The sequence below is a fragment of the Myripristis murdjan genome, chromosome 19 (genome assembly GCF_902150065.1).
Source record: "Myripristis murdjan chromosome 19, fMyrMur1.1, whole genome shotgun sequence".
Classification (NCBI taxonomy): Eukaryota; Metazoa; Chordata; class Actinopteri; order Holocentriformes; family Holocentridae; genus Myripristis; species Myripristis murdjan.
In genome coordinates this window covers 204,761-213,748 of record NC_043998.1, presented here as the reverse complement: position 1 = coordinate 213,748, position 8,988 = coordinate 204,761, and the positions used below count along the sequence as shown (strand labels likewise).

At 42.4% G+C, this 8,988-nt stretch overlaps 1 pseudogene; it reads right to left on the bottom strand.

The window, feature by feature from the left end:
* Nucleotides 1–1,331: 1,331 nt before the first annotated feature.
* The window catches only part of LOC115377704 (putative nuclease HARBI1), a 196,954-nt pseudogene continuing 189,297 nt past the window's right edge, over nt 1,332–8,988 (bottom strand).

The following is an 8,988-nucleotide window of genomic DNA, read 5'->3' as shown; positions in this document are numbered from 1 at the left end:
ATCCTCGCAGACGGCAGGTACCCGTGCCTCCAACATCCACTCCCCCTCATCACTCCGTCCAAACAACCCGTGCAACCCGTGTGGAGCCCAGCGCTTCAATGCCCACCATTCCAGGGCACGCTCTATTATTGAGCGTGCCTTTGGAATGATGAAGACCAGATTCAGGGCCATCTTTCTACAAGCGCTGGAGGTGCACCACACCTTTGTGCCTCAGGTAAGTCATCACAAAACATGATTCTAATTTTTGAGTACTGAATAGTGTTGCAAAGGGGTGGAAAGTTTCCGGTAAATTGCCCGGAAAGTTTCCGAAGATTCCTGTGGGAACTTTCACTCTGGAATATTGGAAATTTACAGGAGATTTTTGCTTTCACTCTTTTTCCAATTTTTCCGAAAATTCCCAGGAATATTCAGCTCGGGAATTTGGGGAATTTTCGTTTTTTTTTTCTTGTTATCCATTTCAATGAGGTGTTTAAACAGTTTCCATGGAAATTTAAGCTTGGGAAATTTGGAAATTTTCATTTTTGTTGTTGTTAAGGTGAATGGGGAAAAAATAAACAATCAATAAAATTGTCACCGAGTGTAGGGACTGTACCACTGTTTCTGTTGGGGAGTTGAGGATTAGGATTATAAAAATACGTCTTTATTACAAAAGTTAAAAAAGCAGAATAAAAAGATACTCCAAAGAGTCCAGTATAAATTGGAGAGTCCAGCAATCACTGTGGTCCACAATGAGTCTTCATCCGATGGGTCCCTGTGCAGTAGAGGCCCAGTATCTTGGGGGATGAGCACAACAAAATATCCGTCAGGGCAACTCAACCACCTACAAGTCTCTAGCCGGAAGGGCTGATTTAGGGCAAAAATAGTAGGTTTTATGGGTGGGAATTTACAAAATAAACACAGCAAATCAAAGCAACCAAATAAACAAAAAATCCAACCAAGACCACTACTAAACAAACAAATCGGAGGTCGAAACTTCCATACAACTTAAAATAAGACCTAACCCAAAATTACTGTGATTTTTGTCCCTCTAGTGACTAATGGCGGGATGCCCAAGTTATAGGTAATTTCCCAGGATAAGACGTTGTATTAAAATAGCTGGCCACAGCAGTTACAGGTGGTATTCTAGGCAATGTGTTTTGTAGCGAAAGTAGAGGGGTACTTAGCTGGAGGAAGGGTGGAACGTGTCCCCACCCCTCCACTTCCATCCACGGCTTCCCCTCTCGCACTGTGCGTCTCCGTTGTCTCTCCGGGCGCATGGCGACCTGTCCCTCCAGGGTGGCAGCGGCAGCTTCCTCCGTTCCGGCAACCGGTACACATGTCTGTGATATGAATCACCCACTGTCCGCCGCACCTGGACCAAGATGACCGTCTGCTGCAACAGCCGTCCAACGTGTTCTTCCACGGTGTTCCCCTGGTGTATCAGCTGCTGTCGACTCAGCCGCGCTGCCGTTCTGCTCGTCTGCCGTCACCTAAAAAAGAAATCCGACAAAGAGACCCAAACTGCCCACACCTGTGGCCTAATTACCCACACACATGCCGTGCATCCCGGGGAGTGTGTCAATTACAGGCAGGCGCACGCAAACACACACACACACACACACACACACACACACACACACACACACACACAAAATTCCCGGAATTTTCAAAGTTGGAAAATTTCCATGGGAATTTTTGGAAATTAACGGGAATAAATGGGAATTTTCAGGGAATTTTACGGGAATTTATATTCACTGCATTCACCTGGTCATACACATGTATACATAATAAACATTTTGGTTTGTTATAAGCAGATATGCATGCAAACATGTTACATTATAATGAATTTCCAGGGAATTTTCGGGAATTTTCATAACTGGCAATGAGTCTTTTACATCGCTGTGGAGGAATTTTGGCCCACTCTTTTTTACATAAATATTTTAATACAGCCAAACTGGAGGGTTTTCAAGCATGAAAGGCCTGTTTTTTTAAGTCATGCCACAGTATCTCAATTGGATTTAAGTCTGGACTTTGACCAGGCCACTCCAAAACCTTCATTTTGTTTTTTTTAAGCCATTCAGAGGTGGACTTGCTGGTGCATTACTTTTTCACATAGGGCCAGGTAGGTTTTGATAGCCTTTTTTCCTTAATAAACGAAATCATCATTTAAAAACTGTATTTTATATTTACCCGGGTTATCTTTGTCTAATATCAGAATTTGTTTGATGATCTGAAACATTTAAGTGTGACAAATATGCAAAAAAATATGAAATCAGGAACGGGGCAAATACTTTTTCACAGCACTGTATGTTTCCCTCAGCAACTAAAAAAAGTGGTGATATTGATGCTGACATTCATTTTACTGATTATTGTTTATTTTTTCCCCATTCACCTTAACAACAACAAAAATGAAAATTTCCAAATTTCCCAAGCTTAAATTTCCGACAAATCATTCAAATGGATAACAAGAAAAAAAAAAAAAAAACGAAAATTCCCCAAATTCCCAAGCTGAATATTCCTGGGAATTTTCGGAAAAATTGGAAAAAGAGTGAAAGCAAAAATCTCCTGTAAATTTCCAATATTCCAGAGTGAAAATTCCCACAGGAATCTTCGGAAACTTTCCGGGCAATTTACCGGAAACTTTCCACCCCTTTGCAACACTATTCAGTACTCAAAAATTAGAATCATGTTTTGTGATGACTTACCTGAGGCACAAAGGTGTGGTGCACCTCCAGCGCTTGTAGAAAGATGGCCCTGAATCTGGTCTTCATCATTCCAAAGGCACGCTCAATAATAGAGCGTGCCCTGGAATGGTGGGCATTGAAGCGCTGGGCTCCACACGGGTTGCACGGGTTGTTTGGACGGAGTGATGAGGGGGAGTGGATGTTGGAGGCACGGGTACCTGCCGTCTGCGAGGATGAAGTGCCCTGGAGGAGGGTAAGCAGCCTGTCTGTACAGTGGGCTGTGCCGGAGTACTCTGGCGTCATGCACCGACCCCGGCCAGCCCACGTACGTGTCCAAAAAGCGGCCCTGATGGTCACTGACTGCCTGCAAGATGACAGATGCAAACAGCTTCCTGTTCATATAGCACTGACCATCAGGGCCAGTGGATGGGAGGTGGATGACCTTTTGCCGAATGGCCACCACCTCCTCAGTAACTCGGTGGACAGTGGAGCGAGGCATCCCAAACACCCTGGAAACCACCCTGTACGATGCCCCACTCGCCAGCCAAAAGAGGAACACCAGGGTCTCCAGTGTGGCACCCCATCCATATTTATTTATTTATTTATTTATTTATTTATTAACTTTTAGTTTATAACATGAATCTAGCTCATTTTAGAACTTAAATACATAACGCAAAATCTGTTTATCCACTTATCACTCCATCTAGGCTTATCAATCTAGTTTGGATGATTCATGACCAAAATATGTAATCTATTTTTATTATTAAATCAAGGTCAGGGTTTTTAACTATTAGGCTAATCAGGGTTATATGGCATTAACCACGACCCGATCAACAGTTAACCGGTCTAGCATTAACGTAATGTAGGCTATTTGTATACCAATTACCCCTAACCGTTAATTAAAAAGTTTAGCCTACCTCAATACGGTCCTCTCTCATCCGGAGGTACAGCACTCGCCGGCGCAGAGACCGCACCCTCCTCTCCTCTTCCTCCAGTGCGAGGAATAACAAAAAAATAATTACAATTGTCTCTGGGTCCATCGTTTTGGTTGTTGGTGGTTCTGGTTGTCTTTTTTTTTTTGTCTGTCTTTCCTGTCTCTTGATCCTTTCTGTCTCCGGCGTTTGTTGTCATGGCAACGGCAGTAACGGCGGTTACGCAACCAGGAAATACTCCGAAGGCTAGACCGTCCCATTTCGTTGACGGGGAGGACGCTTCGAAGTCCGGGTCCTTCGAAGGCCATGCAGACCCTGAATTGGGACACGCCATGTGACTGTGGCAGGTGATTGAGGATTGTGTGTGAACTTTTTAGGAACTGTAACCGGGTCAGCGTGTAAATATTGAACTGGGGGGGGGGTTTGGAGGGTAATTTGGATAATATTGTGTGTGTGTTTTTCTTATACACTACTCACAAAAAGTTAGGGATATTCGGCTTTCGGGTGAAATTTCAGGATGAACCTAAAATGCATTATAACCTTTACAGGTGAACTTGATGTGACCTTCTGTAAACTTTTGAATGCACATATCCAACTGTTCAATGTTTCAGTACTTTTTGCACAAGTTGCTGTTCTCTAACAAGGAGCTTAACGGCAAAATTCACATCAGGTGTTTGATCCATGAATTGACCAATAAATTTCCTGGTTCAATTAGAATTGGTATTTAAACAGTCCTCCTCATCATGCTGTTCACATTTTGACATCATGAGACCAAGACGACACCTAACAATTGATCAGCAGCACCTCGCCATTGCGAGGCTTCAAACAGGATGTTCTCAGACGGAAGTGGCCACTGAGCTTAGAGTGTCACAGAGTGTCATCAGTAGGTTGCACAGAGGTACAGAGAGACTGGAAGAGTCACAGAAAGGCATAGAAGTGGACGTCCTTTGGCCACATCCCACACTGATGACTGCTTCATTGTGAACAGTGCCCTGCGGAACCGGATAATGAATGCCACTCAACTCCAGGCACGTTTAAGGGAGGTGAGAGGCACCCAAGTGTCATGTCAGACCATTCGAAACCGTTTACATCAGCATGGTCTGTGTGCTAGACGACCTGCAAGGGTACCTGACCACACCACCAGGCACAGGTGTCATCATCTTCCAATCCAATCCAATCCAATCCAACTTTATTTATAAAGTGCTTTAAAGTAACCACAGAGGTCCAAAGTGCTGTACAGTAAGATAAAAACATAAAATCTTGCATCTTGCATGGGCCAGGGAGCATTTACGCTTGATGAGGGACCAGTGGGCCTCAGTGCTGTTCTCTGATGAAAGCCGATTCATGTTGAGCAGAAATGATGAACAATGTTGGAGACATCAAGGAGAGCACTATGCATCAGCCACTGTTGTCACCAGATGAGCCTTTGGTGGTGGTGGTGTTACTGTGTGGGCAGTTGTGTCTAGTCAGTACAGAACTGCCCTACACTTTGTGAATGGTGCAGTGACAAGCCCATACTATTTGAATAACATCATTAATCCAGTCATTGTGCCCCTGCATGAACAACACAGGCCTAATTTCATCTTCATGGACGACAATGCTCCAGCTCATCGAGGTCGCATCATTAGGGAACAGCTGCTGGAGACTGGGGTACCTCAAATGGAGTGGCCTGCACTTTCTCCAGACCTGAATCCCATAGAAAACCTATGGGATCAGCTGAGTCGCTGTGTAGAGACTCGTAACTCTGTACCCCAGAACCTCAATGACCTGAGGGCCGCCCTTCAAGAAGAGTGGGATGCCATGCCTCAGCAGACAATAAGTCGACTTGTGAACAGTATGAGACGTCGTTGTCAAGCTGTAATTGATGCTCAAGGGCACATGACAAGTTATTGAGACACTGACATTTTTTGTTGTGATATACCCACCACTGTTGTTGGCTTTTGTTTCAAGAAATTGTTTGAGATGAGGAAATCACCACTGTATGCTTCTACTTAAATGCCCTACTTTCATGATATAATATCACTGTAGCGTGAACTTTTTACATTTTCCATAAATTTCACCCGAAAGCCAAATATCCCTAACTTTTTGTGAGTAGGGTATGTCTTATTATTGTGTGTTGAAGGTTTGGTGGGACTTGAGGATTAAATTATCAGTTCCTTACAGGGTTTCTGGTGGAAATATTGGTTTAAATAATATTTTTGTCAGACTGAGACACTGGGGCCTATTTCACGAAGGGTGAATTAAATAAGCCAGGATATAAGCCAAATCTAGGCTTGCTAAAGCCTGCCCCGCACAGCCTGGTTTATTCCGTTCCACTAAAGCCAAGTCAGGCTGAGAAGGAGCGACTTTAGCGAGTCTGGATTGTGAAAGCCAGGCTGGTGCGCGATCACGTCTTCCTTCCAAAGACCATGCCGGTCGATCGTAGATTCCTTGAACGTGACCAATCAAGGAAGCGGAGCAGAGGGCTGCGTCATTCAGTCTGGACGAGACTCAGCGCCTAATACAAACACATGAGGAAGTAAAGGAGCTTATTAACCGTAAAGGCAATGAAATCTATATTCTCTTATTATATTAGTTATTCCTTTATTTACTTATGTATTTATTCATTTATTTTATTTTTCATTTTCTTTTTGTTGTAGCCTACCTATTTTGCTGTTTATTTTATTCAATCTGCTCTTGCCTTTTACTGAAGTACTTTGGGATTCTGCACTAACATTGATTTTATATTTCCTTGCCTTTTTTCCCTATATCTTTGATTTATGTACGATGGAAAAATGCCACAGTTGTTTATCTTCTTAATAAATGCCACAGTTGTTTACCTTCTTAATAAATTAAAAAAAAACCTACAACATAATCTTTACGCATAAACTTTTATTTTTTTTAAAAAGATTTAAATCACATTTAACTACTGTTTAAAACTCAGAAATCACAAATCAGAAATTACTTAGACATCTCACATTTACAGACCCTGAAGTTTTTTGTTTCTTTCGTTCCTTTCTCCACATTGTTATTTGTTCACTGTAAATCATTGTAATTTCTTTTTTTGTTATTTTTATACTGAAGTGTATTTACAGCAAAGTCGCTACTGAAAAAATGTGTGTTGCCTTTATAATTCATGTACTTGACTTGACTTTGATCTAACAAAAGCGAAAAAACAAACAAAAAAAAAAAAAAACGTAAAGGCAACTAAAGCAAGGGAGAAAGCATGGCAAAGTGTTGGCGACAAACTTAAGGCATAAGTCGTCCAAAAAAGATATACAAATATATATACACTACTCACAAAACGTTAGGGATATTCGGCTTTCGGGTGAAATTTCAGGATGAACCTAAAATGCATTATGACCTTTACAGGTGAACTTAATGTGACCTTCTGTAAACTTTTGAATGCACATGTCCAACTGTTCAATGTTTCAGTACTTTTTGCACAAGTTGCTGTTCTCTAACAAGGAGTTTAACAGCAAAATTCACATCAGGTGTTTGATGCTCCAGCTCATCGAGGTCGTATCATTAGGGAACGGCTGCTGGAGACTGGGGTACCTCAAATGGAGTGGCCTGCACTTTCTCAGACCTGAATCCCATAGAAAACCTATGGGATCAGCTGAGTCGCCGTGTAGAGGCTCGGAGCTCTGTACCCCAGAACCTCAATGTCCTGAGGGCCGCCCTTCAAGAAGAGTGGGATGCCATGCCTCAGCAGACAATAAGTCAACTTGTGAACAGCATGAGACGTCGTTGTCCAGCTGTAATTGATGCTCAAGGGCACATGACAAGTTATTGAGACATTGACATTTTTTGTTGTGGTATATCCACCACTGTTGTTGGCTTTTGTTTCAAGAAATTGTTTGAGATGAGGAAATCACCAGTGTATGCTTCTACTTAAATGCCCTACTTTCATGATATAATATCACTGTAGTGTGAACTTTTTATATTTTCCATAAATTTCACCCAAAAGCCAAATATCCCTAACTTTTTGTTAGTACAGGCCAAAAGTTTGGACACACCTTCTCATTCAATGTGTTTTCTTTATTTTCATGACTGTTTACATTGTAGATTCTCAAGGAAGGAATCAAAACTATGAATGAACACATGGAGTTATGTACTTAACAAAAAAAGGTGAAATAACTGAAAACATGTTTTATATTTTAGTTTCTTCAAAATAGCCACCCTTTGCTCTGATTACTGCTTTGCAAACTCTTGGCATTCTCTCGATGAGCTTCAAGAGGAAGTCACCTGAAATGGTTTTCACTTCACAGGTGTGCCTTATCAGGGTTAATTAGTGGAATTTCTTGCTTTATCAATGGGGTTGGGACCATCAGTTGTGTTGTGCAGAAGTCAGGTTACTACACAGCCGACAGCCCTATTGGACAACTGTTAAAATTCATATTATGGCAAGAACCAATCAGCTAACTAAAGAAAAATGAGTGGCCATCATTACTTTAGGAAATGAAGGTCAGTCAGTCTGGAAAATTGCAAAAACTTTAAATGTGTCCCCAAGTGGAGTCGCAAAAACCATCAAGCACTACAACGAAACTGGCACACATGAGGACCGACCCAGGGAAGGAAGACCAAGAGTCACCTCTGCTTCTGAGGACAAGTTCATCCGAGTCACCAGCCTCAGAAATCGCAAGTTAACAGCAGCTCAGATCAGTGACTAGATAAATGCCACACAGAGCAGCAGACCCATCTCTAGAACAACTGTTAAGAGGAGACTGCACGAATCAGACCTTCATGGTCAAATAGCTGCTAGGAAACCACTGCTAAGGAGAGGCAACAAGCAGAAGAGATTTGTTTGGGCCAAGAAACACAAGGAATAGACATTAGACCAGTGGAAATCTGTGCTTTGGTCTGATGAGTCCAAATTTGAGATCTTTGGTTCCAACTGCTGTGTCTTTGTGAGACGCAGAAAAGGTGAACAGATGGATTCAACATGCCTGGTTCCCACTGTGAAGCATGGAGGAAGAGGTGTGATGGTCTGGGGGTGTTTTGCTGGTGACACTGTTGGGGATTTATTCAAAATTGAAGGCACACTGAACCAGCATGGCTAACACAGCATCCTGCAGCGACATGCCATCCCATCCAGTTTGCGTTTAGTTGGACCATCATTTATTTTTCAACAGGACAATGACCCCAAACACACCTCCAGGCTGTGTAAGGGCTATTTGACCAAGAAGGAGAGTGATGCGGCAGATGACCTGGCCTCCACAGTCACCGGACCTGAACCCAATCCAGATGGTTTGGGGTGAGCTGGACCGCAGGGTGAAGGAAAAGTGGCCAACATTGATTCCTTCAGTTAGAATCTACAATGTAAATAGTCATGAAAATAAAGAAAACGCATTGAATGAGAAGGTGTGTCCAAACTTTTGGCCTGTACTATATATATATATATATATATATAT